Genomic DNA, 17,739 nt, shown 5'->3' with positions numbered 1-17,739 from the left:
AAGGGTATCCCCTATCCTGTGGTGCACCCATATATGCCAACTTAGTGCTAGCCCAATGGGAGACTAACTGTATCTTCACATCCACATACTGGTCTAATATTACTTTCTATGCCAGATACCTAGATGACATCATTATATTTTGGAAGGGGCCTCCAGAAAAGCTTAATGACTTTATCCAATTTCTTGGCACTACATCATCTTTCTTAAAATTTACTAGTCACATACAGTGTAAAACATGTGAATTTTTAGATGTCTTTTTCTATGTTAATAATGGTACAATTGAGTCAAATATTTTTAGAAAAAAGACTTATTCAAATTCTTTTTTACATTATAGTAGTTGCCACCCACACTTTCAAAAAAAGAATCTTGTGAAGGGGCAAATGGTAAGACTATCACGTATTGTCAGTGATGACGTTAGATTCAACCAGGAATTAGATATTCTTACTAACATGTTTTTGGATAGGGGATACCCTTTAAATTTACTAAAACAATTAAAAGATGAAGTTAGAAAGAAAAGGAACACTACATTCAAACATATTATTAAATTTGGTTTATGTAATAAACAGAATGAAAACACAGGTACTAACAGAAGAGATGCCTTTATTTTACCATGTAACAATCAGAAGGAATTGTTAAAATATTAAGACACAGTTGGATGAGTGTTTTCATTAACAATGAAGAGTTTCACCATACAATAGGGCATTTTCCAAAGGTTAGTTTTAGCCGTGGTATGAATTTAAAGGAATACATGGAAAACAAAGCTAGAGACCAAACATTTAGCATGTCAAAAATGAATAAATGTGTTTTTTGTAAAAGCTGTAAGTTTATCAATGATGGACCATATGTCATGGTTTAAGGATATGGAAAATCAATTAAATGTTCAGGACACTGCAACTGCAACACAAAAATGGTGGTCTATCTAGCTACATGTACATCATGCCCTGCGTTTTATGTAGGTAAAACCATAAGGAAATTGAAAGAACGTATAATGGAACACAATAGAGATATTAAAAATAAAAGAAATGTGAATTCATTATACGTTCATATTACTAAATGTAACAATTTTAGGAGATTCCTATTTTTTGTCATAGACAGAATTCCTATACATGGACAAAAAGGTGGTGATTTAAAAGCATTATTAGAAGCCAAAGAATGTCTTTGGCAGTTGAGACTAAATGCAGGTTCATTCCCTGGTATCAATGGTCAAATTTCTATAGCAAGCATTTTAAAGATTAAATCTTATGTTATTTAACTAAACAATATATATGTTTTTTAACATTAGTTTTTTTTTAGATTATAATTTTAATTCACAGTGCTTTATACCTTACCTAAATGGATTATATCCAAATTTGTTTAAATTCTTTAACTTTGGGTAGGGAAAGCTTTTTAGTGACAACTAATATGAAAAAATAATATTATGGTTTATTGTTATATATATATATTTGTTATGACATATTTACACAAAAATGACACATACTTTAGACGAATACAATTAATAATTTATAGTCTGTTTTTATATTTTAACGAATTGCTGTCTATTTTTTGTATTTTTCTGACTCTGTAGGTGTAGTTAAATATATATATATATATATATATATATATATATATATATATATATATATATATATATATATATATATTTTTTTTTTTTTTATAAGGTTTTGAATTATTAATTTATTTAAATATTTTATTATTTGAATCTAATTGTACAACCAATCAAAGATGTTTTGTAATTGGCAGTTAATTTATTTAAATGGTGAAAGCACAAGCTTTCAGATGTACTCTGAGGACGCCCTTATGTTTTAGAGGGTGAAAGCGCTTAGTACTACATTTTGTACTGTCATTTTAAGTATTGTCGTTTATTTTTGGTGTTCTTGTGGACAATAAATCCTGACTGAGTGACTTCTTATGGAGAACACAATACAGTGCAGAATGGGAATATTCCCTTTTCCTCACTGTAGTGTGGTCTCGAAGCTGGTATATATAAGTGGGGGGAGGTGCAGGAAGGCTTGCCCCCCTGCAAAACATGTTTTGTGTGTGGTTTTTTTTTTGTTAGTCAGCTGAAGTGAGCATCTACTTCGTTTGTTTGATGTAATGTATTTTCAAACAAAGTAGATCCATGTGTGTGTATACATACATATATATATATATATATATATATATATATATATATATATATGTGTGTTTACCATGAAAATGTAGAATAAAGGGTTGGCGAATATGGGAATGTCGAAAGTCATTAGGCTGCTTCCTGTATTGCCGACTGTCACTACTGCGAGTGTTCAGTACAGTGAATGCCACTATGCATTCACATATATGTAGTTGACATTTCGACTAGAGATTGCAGTACAGCACGGATCTGGAAATTAGCCTTTTCCCCACTGCACTGCAATCTCAGAGTTGGAATATATAACTTGCAGAGGGTGTGGGGGCACAGCTCCTCCATGGTAGGTGCAAGGTGCAAAAATGTTAGGTTATGTGATTTGCAGTACTGAACTGCAAAACTAAATGTCGAAAGTGCGAATGTGATTCTGCCGTTAAATGCACTTTTGACATTCTGCCTTAATTAGTAAGCAGGAAGTGGTTTTGCAAAGGTGATATGTTGAATGGATTGCGTTGTACCATTCGAACATTTGATGGTAAACCATATAGATATATATATGTGTGTGTATATATATATATATGTATATATATATATATATATATATATATATATATATATATATATATATATATATATATATATACATATATATATATATATATATATATATATATATATATATATATACACAGAGAGAGAGAGAGACTGATATAGATATGTGTGTGTGTGTGTGTGTGTGTGTGTGTGTGTGTGTATATATATATATATATATATATATATATATATACTTAATATTTTTAAAGTAAATTTGATGTCCATACATCATTCACTGCTGCAGTATTCTTAACATATGGGGATTCCTTGCCATGGAAGCCTGCCATCTGGCCAGTCTACCAAAGATTCCTGTTGCTTTAAAGGTAGGCTGAACACCACCCAAACTTTCCTTGCATAGCATAGGGCATAAAGGTGAAGTTCAGGCCTACCATAGTCAGAACTCCTTTGCCATCAGTCCAACATATCTTTTCACTGTTGGTCTGTTTTCCTATGTCTGTTTTCTGCCAGCTGAATGCATTTTCGTTCTCTAGTGACTACCTAGGCCTCTTTGTTTACTTCTTTGCAGTTGCAGGATAGGTGCCCTGTTGGGTTTTTGTTTTTTTCTTGTCTTATTTTGTGCTTCTTGGGGTTAATGTCATCCAGGAAGGGTAAATGCCAGTGTGGGAGACATATTCCCAATAAAGAGCACCACGATGTGTCTTTTTTTGCCTAGGAGCTTCTCTTGACCATACGTCTTGTTGAATTTGTCTGGCATTTGTCCCAAAAACCCTTTGCGTTAAACTTTCTTCCCTTTCCTTGTATCTTGAGAACCATCATCTTAAGCTTCTTTCTAAAGAAACAATGGAAGGAATCTCCTGCCCCAAGAGTCAGCCATTAGGGAAGAAGAAGGTGAGAAAGGTATGACTGGAATCTTCTACTGTCCAGCCTCTGCCAGGTGTTTCTCCCAAGGTCGTTACAAACCTGGAGGCTCACCCAGCTGTGTTGTCAGACTTCTCTGCCTTGACTGGGTTGGAACCTGGTGAGGATCCGGCTTGCAGCACGTCCTAGGAGGCTTTGCAGGCATCCATCTCGGATGTTCAGGGGGAACCGTGTTTATTTTTTCTGATTGGCCCAAGAGAGTTCCTCTGTTTTTAGCTGGAGAAGAAGTTCCTACTATGTTTCTTGACTGTTGTCGTGGGTCTGAACCTTCTCAGTTTTTTGGAGGGGATGTTCCCTTAAAAAAGAAACAAAAACTTAAACATGTTTCTTCTGCTCCTAGAGATCCACAGAGTGACTGGCAGACATTTTCTCAGGGGCTATTTATTTATCTGTTTTAATGTCCTTAAAGCCTCCTCAAGGGATTTTGGTTCCTGCTCCTCCTTAGTCCTCTACCCTCCTTAAAAGTACTAGAGAACAGGATTCTTCTGAGGATGAGTCAGATTCTGATGGTGAATCCCTGACTTATTCTACTCAAATTCCTTCTCCTTTGGACTGTGGATCAGAGGAGGAGGAATCTGTTAGTCCTGATTCAAAGATTCAAGATTCAAATTAACTTTATTGTCATTTAGGAAACACAAATGCTAGCCAAATGAAATTTCGAGTGTCAGCATTTTAAAGGAATAAACAAACACAAAAAGACAGACATGATAGGTATTAAAGAATAAACAATAACAAGTACAAAAGTAAATATCTAAGTAGCTGGCGCACATGCTTGTACATTATTTATATACACTGGACAACACTGACTACTAGATGATTAACACATGGAAAGAAAAGTACACTATAGACAGAAGTGAGATTGGGTGACATTGCACATAAGGAAGTGATTGGAATTGCACTTGAATGAGGATATATTAATTTTAGTTTGCAATAAATAAATAGAATTACTGTGTGAAAAAAGAAAAAGAATGAGAGAGTAACAATCTATTGTGTTTTGATTTATGTCAGATGTCCAGATTTATGTCTGCATTAATGAGTCTTATTGCAGTTGGATAAAAACTGTTCATGAATCTGGAGGTCCTGCAGCAGATATTCCATAACCTTCTACCAGAAGCAAGTTTAGTGAACCAACCATACGCTAGATGAGAAGTGTCATTCAGTATTTTGTGGGATCTCTTCTTACATCTCATTTCAAAGAGCTCCTGTAAGGTAGGAAGACTAGTGCCCTCGATCTTTGAGCTCCTGTGAGGTAGGAAGCCTAGTGCCCACGATATTTTCTGCTGTTCTTATTATTCTTTGCAGCTTCTTCCTTTCGGCCATTGTGCTGTTACTGAACCATACAGTGCAGCTGCTGGTGATAATGCTCTCAATGGCTCCTCTGTAGAAGGTATTTTGAGCATTCATAGAGAGCTTTGCTTTTCTCGGCCTTCTTAGGAAGTGTAGTCACTGGTGGGCTTTTTTAATTAGCTGGCCTGTGTTTGTACTCCAAGAAAGATCATCTGATACATGTATCCCCAGGAACTTTGTAGTTTGGACTGTCTCCACTTCTTCACCATTGATCTTGAGGGGCAGGCGCATGGCAGAGCTCTTTCTGAAGTCAATAATAATTTATTTTGTTTTACTGATGTTTCGGTACAAATTGTTGTTGTTGCACCATTCAAGCAGAAAGTTCACCTCATTCCTGTACCCACTCACGTCATCACCATTTATGAGTCCTACCACTGTGGTGTCATCTGCAGATTTGATGATGTGGTTGTTGCTAGCTTTTGCAGAACAGTCATGGGTAAAGATTGTGAACAGTAGAGGACTCAGCACACAACCTTGGGGTACTCCTGTGTTGATTGTAATACTCCCTGAAGTGTAGTTACCAGCACAGATCCTTTGTGGTCTTCCAGTCGGGAAATCGAGGATCCAGTTACACAGCCCTTTATCTATGCCAAGGTTGATTATTTATTTATTTATATTTATTTTACATTTGATGCCTCAGTGAGTTGGTTGGTCAAGAAGAGGAGAAATTTTATTAATTTTGTTATATGTTTTTTTGTTGGAGTCCAGAGAAGAGTGAGAGAAGGTGCTATGATGTGAAATGATGGGGTGCAGGTGTGTGGGGTGAAACACTTGAGATGGGGTAGGTTAGGTATGGGCTGTTTATAGACACACACTGTTTTCACTGTTTTTGGCTAGTGGTAGCAGTGGCTGGGTAGTGAGATGTGTGTCTGTAGTAGTTAGATGTGAAGAGGGATGGGATATAATGGTCCAAGGAAATTTTAGAGAAGATTGGCTTCAGGCTTGGGTGTGGTTTTTTGGGTGTAGATATGGTATGCTATGGCATCTGATGCGATATTGGCATGGTGTGCTGGTGGTAGTCTGAGTGGAGTGGGGTTGTTTTTTTGGTTGGTTTCAGAATATAGGAGGTGGAGGCATGGTAAGTATTGGCTGGTGGTCTTGGTCATTAGCTTTTCTATAAATTGATTTGGAATCATTTTATTGAATGCCGAGCTGAAATCTATGAACAACAGCCTGGCATAGTTGTTCTTCTCTTCAAGATGTTCCAATGTGAGGTGAAGTTCCACCAGCATGGCATCAGCAGTTGATCTGTTTGCCCGCTAGGCAAACTGCAGCTAGTCAAAGGACTGGGGTACTTTAGCCAAATGCATTTTAACCATTGTTTCCTTCCTTTTGAGGAAATTTCCTTTGGGGGCGGAGCCTCTAGATGATGCATTTTTTAAGTACAATTGTGCTCAGGTCTCTTATATCCATAAGAGGTACTATGAGTTGCTGCAGTTGGAATCTTGTAAACCTGCGGCTGTTCCTCCTGTTTTGGCTGCTTTGCTGGATGCTTTTTACACTGCCTCTCATGTGCTTGATTCTCTGCCCCCTGCTCACATGAAGCCTGACAGGTTTTGTAGGGTGCCTGAGGATTGTTCTATTTTATATAAATGTCCTGCTGCTGACCCCTCAATAGTGTCTATAACCTCTGATAGGCTATCTCAGTTGCTTCCTTTGCCCAAGTCATTGTCTCTGACAAGGACAGCAGAGTTATGGAAAGGCTTGGTAAGAAGGCTTACACTTCTGCGACCCTAGCTTTTAGGGCTATTAATTATCAGACCCATATGTCTAAGTATGTGTTGGCTCTTCTTTCTCAGGCCTGTCAACTTATTTCTAATTTTCCAGACACTGAGGGTAAAACGTCTATTCTTTCCTTTCTAGGGATTTCCTCTCAAATCATTTGTCATTCTATTAAATGTAGCTATGATGCAGTGGATGCCTCTTCTAAGGCTGCTGTTTTTTTTCAGTGATGAGGAGGTATTCTTGGCTTAGGCTTCAACCTCTACCTGATGATATTAAGGCTAAGTTGATGGATGCTTCTCTGGATTCTAAGCTTTGGTATGGAGAATATGCTGCTGGTCTGTTTAAGGCCCTTCAGGATAAGGGTAAGGCCTTGCCGGAACTTAAACGTGTTTGTTTCTCCTGTGCCTAAATGTCAGATAAACTACCCCTCTAAGCCTGCCTTTGTCTGTAGGCAATCCCACCCATGTACTAAAGGTAAGAAGAGTGGCAAATGGGCTCCTTCTGCTAAGGCCCCTCAGTTTTCAGGGACTCTAAAGCCTTCCTTTCCAGACAAACCAGGTGCTGTTTGACTATCCATCTCTTCCCAGCCACATTCCTCTTTCTGTTTGCCTGTCTCTTTCTCTTCCTGTCTGGCTTTAGATCACTCAGGATTCATGGGTTCTGTCAATCATTCAAGGGGGGTACTTCATGGTGTGGAAATCCCATCCTCCATTTATGGTCATTCCTCGGCCTCCTCAGGAACAACTTACCTTTTTCCCAGAGGTTTTTCAAAATCTCTTGATTCAGAATATTAATCAAGAGGTGCCTGTGTCCCAAAGGGGGAAAGGGTTCTACTCCAGACTGTTTTTAGTGCCCAGGAAAGAAGACACTTAGAGACTTATTGTAGACCTCTTTCATTTAAACACTTTTATAGAAGTGCCTTCCTTTCAGATGTTGTCCCTTCAGATTCTGTTTCCCCTCTTGCTCCCTCAGGCCTATATGGTGTCTCTGGATCTCAAGGATGCTTATCTCTATATTCTTATCCATCCTATTTTCAGGAAATTTCATTTCTCTGTTGCTTCCTGGCATTTTCAGTTCTCTGCTTTGTTCCTTGGCCTTTCTACTGCCCCAAGGGTGTTCACCAAATGCCTTGACCTGTGATTGCTTTTTGCAGGCTTCAAGGGTTCCAAATATTGCCTTACTTGGACAACCTTTTGATTCAGGTGTCCTCTCCACAGACCCTTTTGTAAAATCTTCATTTTGCCATTTTTCTTCCTCAGAATCTGGGATTCACTATAAATTTAAAAAAGTCTTATTCTCTGACTCCTTCACAAGATCATGTTTTTCTGGGTTGCAGGATTCAGACATTGCTAATGCTGGCTTCCCTGTCCTCCCCAAAGGCCTTAACACTCATTTCTTTCTTTCACACTCTTCTTCCTCTGGCTTCCATTATCACCAGGGAGTTTCTGATAACTCTGGGTTTTATGGCATCCAGCATGCCAATGCTCCCTCTGGCAGAACTTCACATGAGAAAGTTTCAGTTGTTTTTGAAGTCAGTATGGCTTCAACATGCACATCCACTAGACTTTGTAGTTCCTCTTCTTGTCTCAGACAAAAACTTCACCATTGGATTCTACAGTTGTCTCTGGATCCAAGGATCCCTTTTCATCACCCCTCTTTCCTCTCAGGAATTATTCACAGACGCTTCAAACATGGGATGGGGGGGCAACATTTGGCTCCATAAAAGTTCAGGGGGTGTGGTCACCTCATCTCCAGAAGGAGCACATTATTGTCAAAGAGATGAGAGCTCTTCTGCAGGCTCTTCAGGCCTTTCATCCTCTTTTCTCTCCAGGGCCTCTCAAGGTGTTCACAGACAATACCACAGTGATATGGTACATCATCAAACAGGGAGGAATGAGATCTTACCTTCTTTCCCTGGTATGGAATCTTGCTGTCAAGTACCAAGTGACTCTTCAGGCAGTTTATAGTACTTCCGATCAGAACATTGTGGCAGACATTCTGAGCAGGTCCTTAACTCAGTCCCATGAATGGATGCTTCAGAGGGATGTGTTTCTGGACATTATCCACCCGTGGGGTACTCCTCAAGTGGATCTTTTTGCCTCTCCTCTGAACAGGCAATTTCCTCTGTTTTGTGCCAGAGTCCCAGGTTCTCTGGTATGGAAGGTAGACTCCATCTCATTTTCTTGGAAGGGGATGCCTCATTATGCATTCCCTCCCCTTCCTCTTATTCCAAAATTCTTGTTCAAAATTCAACAGGATGTTCCCAAAATCTTGTTGGTGACTCTCTTTTGGCCACAACAGCACTGGTTCCCTCTCCTTATGCATTTAGCCAGTGGCAATGATCACAAGTTACCTCACAGGGTGGATCTACTGTCACAAGACAAGGGATCTCTTATCCATCCCCACCTGTCCACACTTCAACTGACACTGTGGGTGATAGGATTTTGATTCCTCATAGAAACCTATTTTTCTGAGGATGTGCTGCAAATCCTGCAGGAGGCCAGGAAACCAAAGTCTTACTTATCCAAATGGAATATTCTTCTATTAAGGCCCACCTATCAGCTATCTCTGCTTGTCTGCCTTTTTCTCCTCCTTTAGCTTCTAGATTTGAGGTAAAACAATTTCTTAAAGGTGTCCTTAATATTACACCTCACGGGAAGCCTGTTCTTCTTCCCTGGGATCTTAATTTTGTTTTGGAAAAGTTGACTCAAGCTCTTTTTGAGCCTGCTGCTTCAGCTTCCTTGCAACATTATTCCTAGAAGACTGTTCTTTTGTCTTTTGTTAGCCCTAACGTCTGCCAGATGGGTGTCTGAGTTGCAGGCCCTTATGGTTTGTCTTCCTTTTTTTGATCTTTCTTAAGGACAGAGTGCGATTCAGGCACCTAGACAGCGTGATACCCCTCTGTGAGACAGCTGGAGGTAGACACATGGCAGTTTGGCATTATGGCTACATTGAGAAATGCCTGTGGACAATTCCCTGTGGAAATGGAACATCCCCCTGCACCATAACCATATGTGGCAGACACAAACCCCCATAGTGTTACACCCTGCACCCTCCCAGAAGCCAACATGTGCCATTGTCAGTAGTACAAGTGGTCATCACTGGATGCCAAGAGGGCATGAAATTGGCACTGTGAAATCAGTGTACTGTGGGCAGAGCCTTTATTAACACAACAGATAAAGTGATGTGTGTATTGCTTGGTATATACTAGAACCAAATATACTCACAACTTGTAGAAATGTGCTACAGCACATAGGAAATCCTGCACATTACTGTAGTCACACTTATGTTGCAAGATGTGTTTTAGGCGACACTCCCTTACAACAATAGCCTTCATACGTGATGTCACAGGCATCCCCCACAAAAGTGACTCCCTTCGGTTGTCTGTCAAGTTCTGTTCCTGTTGTAGAACATACAGAAGTTTGGAAAGCTGTACTGTAAGGCATCCAAGTAATACTTTCAGTCGACGATGCCATGCCTCCACCTGGTTATTGGTCTGTGGGAAGTCCATGTCAGACACATCACACACATTTCAGACCTTCAGAGAGTAGGAAGATGGCAGATGTTGTTGTGCTGAACAGCAGGATGCATATTTCCTTGGTTGGCCATGCACATAATGATGGTCAAGAAATATACCTACAGGCTTGGCACAGTCAGGTAAGGTAGACACAATGACCAGAAATGCAGGGACAACTTCATCCACTGGAAGGAATGCCAGTGCAATTAGCTTGCAGATGGATATTGAGAATGCAGTGCCCGTACCATACAAGGCCACAAGGTGGTGATGCTGGATTTGGCACCAAAGGATCTGTGCAAAATGGAATAGGCACCCCTTCAGAATACTCTTAGGGAATGCCTTTCGGCTGGCATGGATTGCTGCCTTCTTAAAATCTGTCATAATGTACTGCGGTGATAGGGTGCATCCCTGATCTGCAGCTATAACCTTAAGTATGCCCCACATATTGTTGTATGCAGACTCTGATTTCCGTACCACTAAACAATACATCAGGGGACAATTCGTACTGAGGTGGGGGTGCCAATAGATCCACGTAAAGTATACAGCTGACGGCAAATATCAGCAGGTGTTAGGAAGGTGCCATCCCTGAGTATGATGTCTGACCTGCACAAATCCACCAGATTTTGTGCTGTAGTTAGCAGAACCAAGGAATCTTTCCCATCCATATCTGACTGTCTGAGTAAGATAAAGCTGCCACTATGGAGTGGGTACTGGCAGACATCGATATCTGTAAGTGTTGCTGGAGGTGTGGACATAGATGCCCATGCCCTCTGCCATACCCTGGTGATGCTATGATGCAGGGTGGTACGGCAAGGCATCTCCTGTAGTACATTGTTATTCGCTGTGCCAAGGACACTCTGCATTACCAGACTAGGCATGTCATTGCTATTTACTACCCTCCACCGTAGTTCTCCTCACAGCACAGCCACCTGGGCAGTGGTTGCATCTGGTCCATGCTAGTGTGGTAGTGATTTATGCAGTACTTCCCCCTCATCCTGGTGAACAGTGATAGCATGGCCCCTGCAGGCCTTTATTCTCCGCTCAACACATGCCCAGTACCATTTGGAGAGGACTTCCTGCTCTAAGTGGTACAGGTATCACTCTACTACCAGCACTGGTTTGCCTCGCTGGCTGGGCACTGTCCAATATCTGTTGCCAAGCTGACCTGGGCTATACAGACTCCATCATGGCAACACTACTTGTGGTTGGCCTGTCAGCATCCATCACATCCAGTGTAGCAGGGAAGAGTACATTAACACTACTTAGGTATAGGCCACTATCAGACTATGGTTATGCTGCAGTACACCGCCTTGTGTTGTACCCTTCTGAATAGGAGCTATCTGCCACAATGGTCCTTTATAGCAGGATACACACCACCCTGCTCTTACTACCTTTCCTTCTAGGGATTCTCTCTGTCCAGTTCACTCAGTCGTGGAATTGATAACTGACTGTAGTCCTGTAGGTGTCTATCCAGCTCGCTTTTACACCACTGGATCTGCATGTACTGCACAGGTCCCCTTTAACTCCCAGCTATTGAAGCTGACCAACTAGGGTGTGGTGCACAGCCTCAGTTTCAGATACAGACATTACTAATGGATGTTCCCCTGTATAGCACCCTTTTCTGCCTACATGCCTCTGCATATGTGTGTACATTGTCTGCAACAACCATAGGACTGATTAGGCTACCCCCACGTAGCACACATGTTGCTTCAGAAGTATACAATCAGTTGTTGACAGTGAGGTGTCTGATATGTGCTTTTCCTCTCCTACGTGCCAGTGTTTCCGTCTACAGTGGTTGCTTCTGTACCATTAGTTAGGTAGTCATTAATTTCCAGAGTTGTCCTGTTTACACCTGCCACAGGTGTATGGGTATTTCATGTATAAGGGGTAGTGCAGCAGTGATAACACTATTTTCTTCATGCACTTGATATTACAGGAATATGTCTTACTCAGGACTGTCTGCTGTGTTGTGCTCCTGGCTTTCCTTTACTTGTGGATGACAGTTATAGTTATATAATTAAGTCGTGTACATAGCATACATCAATAACTAATTCAATAGATAGAGACATAGATGGATAGGTAATACTGAAGTTAGAAATAATGGTAGACAACTAAGTTTCAGACTTCATACTCTTCAAAAAAGTCATGCTAATGCAAAACCTGCTATTCTATCTACTTTCTAGGTTTGTAACAGCAGATTTTGCACTTTGACCCTCTTTTTGGGCCTTACTCCAGCTTTTAATTATGGCTTTGTACAGATGTCTTGTTCTACGAGGTGGAGAGGTATGCACTATGAAGGCTCTAACAGGGCACTTTATTTCTGTTCTGTTGTGACTGTGCTTGTGCCACTGACAGTGCGCATGGATTGGTGTCTCTAGCAGCTGTAGCTGCAGCTTCTTTGGCTGTTCACAGCTTGCAACTTCCCACTCTATGCTTTTCCTTCAAGGGTTGTGTGTGATTTCTGTGCGTGTGATTAACAGGTATGCTGGGTTTTTTTGTTTGTTTTTTTTTTACTTGCACCTGTTTAGCATACTTGTGCTGCCGATTGCATAAAGCAGGTATGCTGTTTTTTTTTTATTTTGTTCACTTGCACCTGTTTAGCTTACTTGTGCTGCCGATCGCATAAAGCAGGTATGCTGTTTTTTTTATTATTTTGTTCACTTGCACCTGTTTAGCTTACTTGTGCTGCCGATCGCATATCTGGCAAGTTCCATTATCTCTATGTGGCGGTTTTACCATCTGTGTGCATTCCTACCATCTAGCTCCCTTTCGGCCACACCACTCTACAGTCTAGTGTTGCTGCAGCCTTCTGCTTTCGGTGTTGTAGCTCATGGGTAATTGTCTCGCGGTCTACACGCCGGAACCTGACAGAGTGTCCTTGAGCACTAACCATTCTTTTATGCCTAAGGTGGTTAATGAGCCATCACTTAATCAGTCTATTAATCTGCCTACTTGTTTCCCCTGTCCTCAATCTGACAGTAAGAGGGTGCTGCATAATTTTGACGTGCATAGGCAACTCAAGGTTTATTTGGATAAGACCAAGGCTATTAGAAAATCTGATCAGTTATTTGTTTCATTTCATCCTAGATCTTTGGGACTTCCTGTATCCAAGCAAGCAAACTCTTTCTTCATGGATTTCTTAGGCTATATCTTTTTGTTACACTTCTCATGGAAAGAGCCATCCTTCTTCAGTTAAGGCTCATTCTACTAAAGCTGTGGCTTCTTCTGGTGTTTTTTTTCAAGGGCTTAGAGATTAGATACTAATTCTTTTCTTGAAGCAGCTACCTGGACTTCTGTGCAAACCTTTACCAATCACTACAAGTTGGATGGTATCTCTTGAGCTAGGGCTGATTTTTGTTTTTTATGGGACTCTTCTGCCCCTTCCCCCTCCCAAGTTTCCTCTTGAGCTTTGGCACTCTTCCATATGTTAAGAATACTGCAGCAGTGAATGTAAGGACATAGTAAAGTTGTGTAAAATCAAACATAATGGTAGATGTCCTTGCTTCACTGCTGCAGTATTTACTTTCCACCCTCCTTCCCCATAATCCTTTGCCTTCCTGGATGTACAGATTACCTCTTGGCTTCCTTGGACTAGTGTTCCCACTGGGGAAATCAGTTCTGACTATGGTAGGCCTTTACATCACCTTTATGCGCTACGCTATGAAAGCAGTGTTTGGGTGACATTCAGTGCGCCTTTAAAGCAACAGGAATCTTTTGGTAGACTGGTCGGACATCAGGCTTCCATGGCAGGGAATCAGCATATGTTAAGAATCCTGCAGTAGTGAAGGCAAGGAAATCTACCGTTATGATAACATTTTACACAACTGTACTTTCATCTGCCTACTGTTTCAAACCTGCTGTAGTATATTCTGGCAAATCATTTTGGGAGGAGGGGTTGGAAGTCACTGAATAATGATTAGTTACATTTGAGTTTCAGAATTTATCATAGCTTACAACCAGATCTCCCAACCGTTCCGAATTACTCGGTTTTTACCAAGTTTTGAGGTCCAAATGAAGGGGTGCCACGATTCCCGAGTGGCACCCCTTCATTTCCGATTTTTCTTTAGCTTTTTTAAAATTTTCGCACTGTTGGAGCTGACGTCATCAAGTGCACAATGACATCAGCGCCGTCAGGCTACCAGCCAGTCGGAATTGAGCTCAAGGAGCTCGCATCATCGTTTCTGGCTGGAAAGCTGGCGGTTAAGTTAATGGTGGGAATTGCAAGCTGGCAGGCCGAGCGCTGAAACGGAGCCGAGATTGGGATTGATGGCAGCCGTGCCGCTGAAACAGAAACGGGACTGGGATTGATGGCAGCCGCGAATGAATGAAATGGAGCCGGGATTGATGGCAGCAACATGGGGAACAGAAGAGGGCCGAGCCGGGCAGCAACAGAGGACTCAGGGTAAGGTATGTGTGTGTGTGTGTGTGTGTGTGTGTGTGTGTGTGTGTGTGTGTGTGTGTGTGTGTGTGTGTGTGTGTGTGTGTGTGCTATAGCAGTACTGTTCTTCAGGAAAGTTTTGCTTTCTGAACTGTTATTTGTCTTCAGGTTAAGACTAACATCTTGCTTTTGAACCAGTTCTTCATTTATTCTGATTGAGTAACAGAAACACAGCCTTTAATCTTGTGAAGACATCTTGAATTCATCTTATCTGATCTTTAAACAGTTTCTGTAGTTTGGATTTCTGTGTAGTCATTTGGACTTTCATTTGCCCACATTTTCTGGTTTATTGGTTATCTTTTTGGAATTTCTAGTTTTGGTTGCCTTGGTTTCAAACACTTAAGTTGAAGTTAACGAACTTAAATTATTTGTTCGTATTTCCCTAAGCTTCATGGTATTCAGAAATCTCAGCACCATGTATTTGTCCCACAAAAGTTATTTGGAGGATGTGTGCTGACTTACTCCACTGTCTTCTGCAGCTGTGACAACCTGTACTTGTGCAAATCAAGCTCTGTTCATCTTTTTAATGTGTTTTGCAGAACTACCTTCTGTAAAATTATTTCCCCACTAGAAAGCAGCTGCGAAGAAATAAACGAGTTGTATAAATATGAAACCAAACTAAAAGGGAACAGTTCCATACTGTTATTTTTTTTTCTAGGTGCATTTTTTTTTCTTCCCTTTAAACAAGCCCTAAGTGTACAACATATGAAGGAAATGTAGTTTAAATAGCACTTTCACAGATTTTTTCCCTATACACTGTTTCACAAAATACCAGTCTTGTCTTTTGAAATTTCTTATTTTCTTTTGGTACTTCCCACATAATCTTTGACATGATAGAGGCTTGGGGAGTTGGCTACTGTTAAGACCCTAAAATGTACTCTGGTAACTTACTGAATATAGCTAGATAGTAAGTTTCACCAACATGGTATCCTCTAATACATACATTGTGTGTGTGTGTGTGTGTGTGTGTGTGTGTGTGTGTGTGTGTGTGTGTGTGTGTGAGAGTGTGTGTGAGAAAATGCCCCCATATAATACACTTGGTGGCTAGAGGTATTCAGGCTCAAACCTTGTACCTTTAGTACAGGGTAAAAAGAGCCTACTATCCCTAGCCACCACCATTTCGGAGTGAGTTGAGAGCTATGATGAGAAGTGAGCACACAATTTGTATTCCCCTATTATTGTTTTTGTGCTAAAAGTTGGTGAGTGAGAAGTGAGAAGTGAGAACTGAATTTGTATTCCCCCATTATTGGCTTTGTTGTTTGTCCAGGTTTTTTGTGTTGAGGTTAAGAGCTATATTGAGAAGTGAGAAATTAATTCACTAAATGATGGCTATTAAGTTTCAGTCTTCCTATTTTTCAGGCAGCTGCTGATGTGGGATGGTGTTATGTTGCTCTGAATGTAGTGCATAGAGTCCAGGGTTCAAAACCTGCCAGTGAAATGCATGATGGTAGCACACCATTTTATTCTAGCAACTTTACAAAATTATACAAGCAATGTTTAAAATGTGTCCCTGGTTTTTGACCTTCCGCCCCCCCCCCCAAAAAAAAAATGAAATTGAAAATAAATGCGAGACGCTGTGCAAGATGCCTATGGCTTAACACTATTGTCATTCTATTTAGAGTGTGGGTATTGAAACAGACTTTTATGATGGAAAAGTTCTGAATTGGGCAGTTTTGTCATTATTGGTTCATGTGTTTTGTTTCATTGCCTACAGTACAGATTACTGGTAAAATGTTCAAACAATAAATTTAAAATGCGCTCTAACATATGTGTTGTATTATACAAGGAATATAATTTAATAAAGTCAGGAAGGTGTATAAAGAAAAGAACACATGTATGTTTCTTGTTTTGTGTGCAAGGGGCCAATGATTTGAAAACAGCCCAAAGGTAATCTTTATCCACCACTGGCCAGATGCATTTTCTTTGGATGTGGTGTGGCTTTCAATGCTGTTTCAATGAATGTGAGTTTCAAAGGCAAAGTTTAATGTCAAGCCTATTTTCATTGTGAGACAGTATTGCTTTGTTTACCAGATGATGTCTTTTAGTGTTTCTGCATTGTTGTGCTCTAAAATGTAAAAATAAAATTCAAATCATTGTAGAAGTAAAGCAGTATGCATACATTAGTGTTTATGGTAAATGGGGAAAAATAGCCAGGTAACAGGACACTGGAATGGCTGCAGGGGGACTTTGGTGCCATGTTTTGGTTGTCTGTTCTTCAATTTGCGTTCGAAAGTTGCTATCCCACAATTCCATTGGAGTGGGTGGGGTTACATAATTATGTATGTAAATTAGATGTTAATCAGCGTACAGATTTGTACCTATTTTTCCTGGGTCTTGTCCAGATTTTTGATGTTTCCAGGTTGAGAGGTATGCTTACAACTAATCAAGGACAAATCCAGAAGCAATCAGGGACACCTAATATATTAGTTCTGTTAAGCTGAGAGACTGACAGAATAAGAGAATGTGAATTAATACATATTTTCTGAAGTAAAAAAAGTCTGTTTATTGTCATTGTTTATTACATGTAATTCACCACCTTTTCTCCAAAAGTCACAAGTTTTAGGAGGGATTAAGGGAGGTAGAATTACAATCTGAGTTAAAATCAGGGGTGTCTCTCAGGTGACAGGTATTGTCTTCATATCCTCCAGAAAAAGAATGTTAACATAAATCCTGTCATTATTTTTTTTTTACTAATGGGGTTGCAGGGGTTTGTGTCTCTTATCTTCCTTATAGAATTCTTAAGAATTCTGTTGCCTTAGGTTCATAGGTTCATAGGTTCATACTAGGCTATCTGCCCGAGGGCATTTACAAGCCTAGCCCATCATTTTGTGGCTTATGCCACCCCTTTAGTATGGGGAACTATACCCATTATTTTGCTGTGCCTCTGTCGAGCAGTGACACTGAGGTAATCCCTGGGGTATATCTGCGATCTCCCATCCATTGGTCAAGATTTCTCTTGAACAAGGCCAGCGAGGTGCTCTGCCTCACATGTACCGGGATTTTGTTCCACAGCATAGGGAGTCTTTGGGTGATGAATCTATCCCTCCAGCACGTCCTATTAATAGCCGTGTCAAGGTTTAAGTCTCCGCCTTGTGGCTCTGATGGATCTAGATTTTTGAGGTGAAGCATATTCAT

This window comes from Protopterus annectens, chromosome 1.part0 (genome assembly GCF_019279795.1).
Source record: "Protopterus annectens isolate FY-2018-M chromosome 1.part0, PAN1.0, whole genome shotgun sequence".
Lineage (NCBI taxonomy): Eukaryota > Metazoa > Chordata > Ceratodontiformes > Protopteridae > Protopterus > Protopterus annectens.
Note: the sequence above shows the minus strand (reverse complement) of the source record.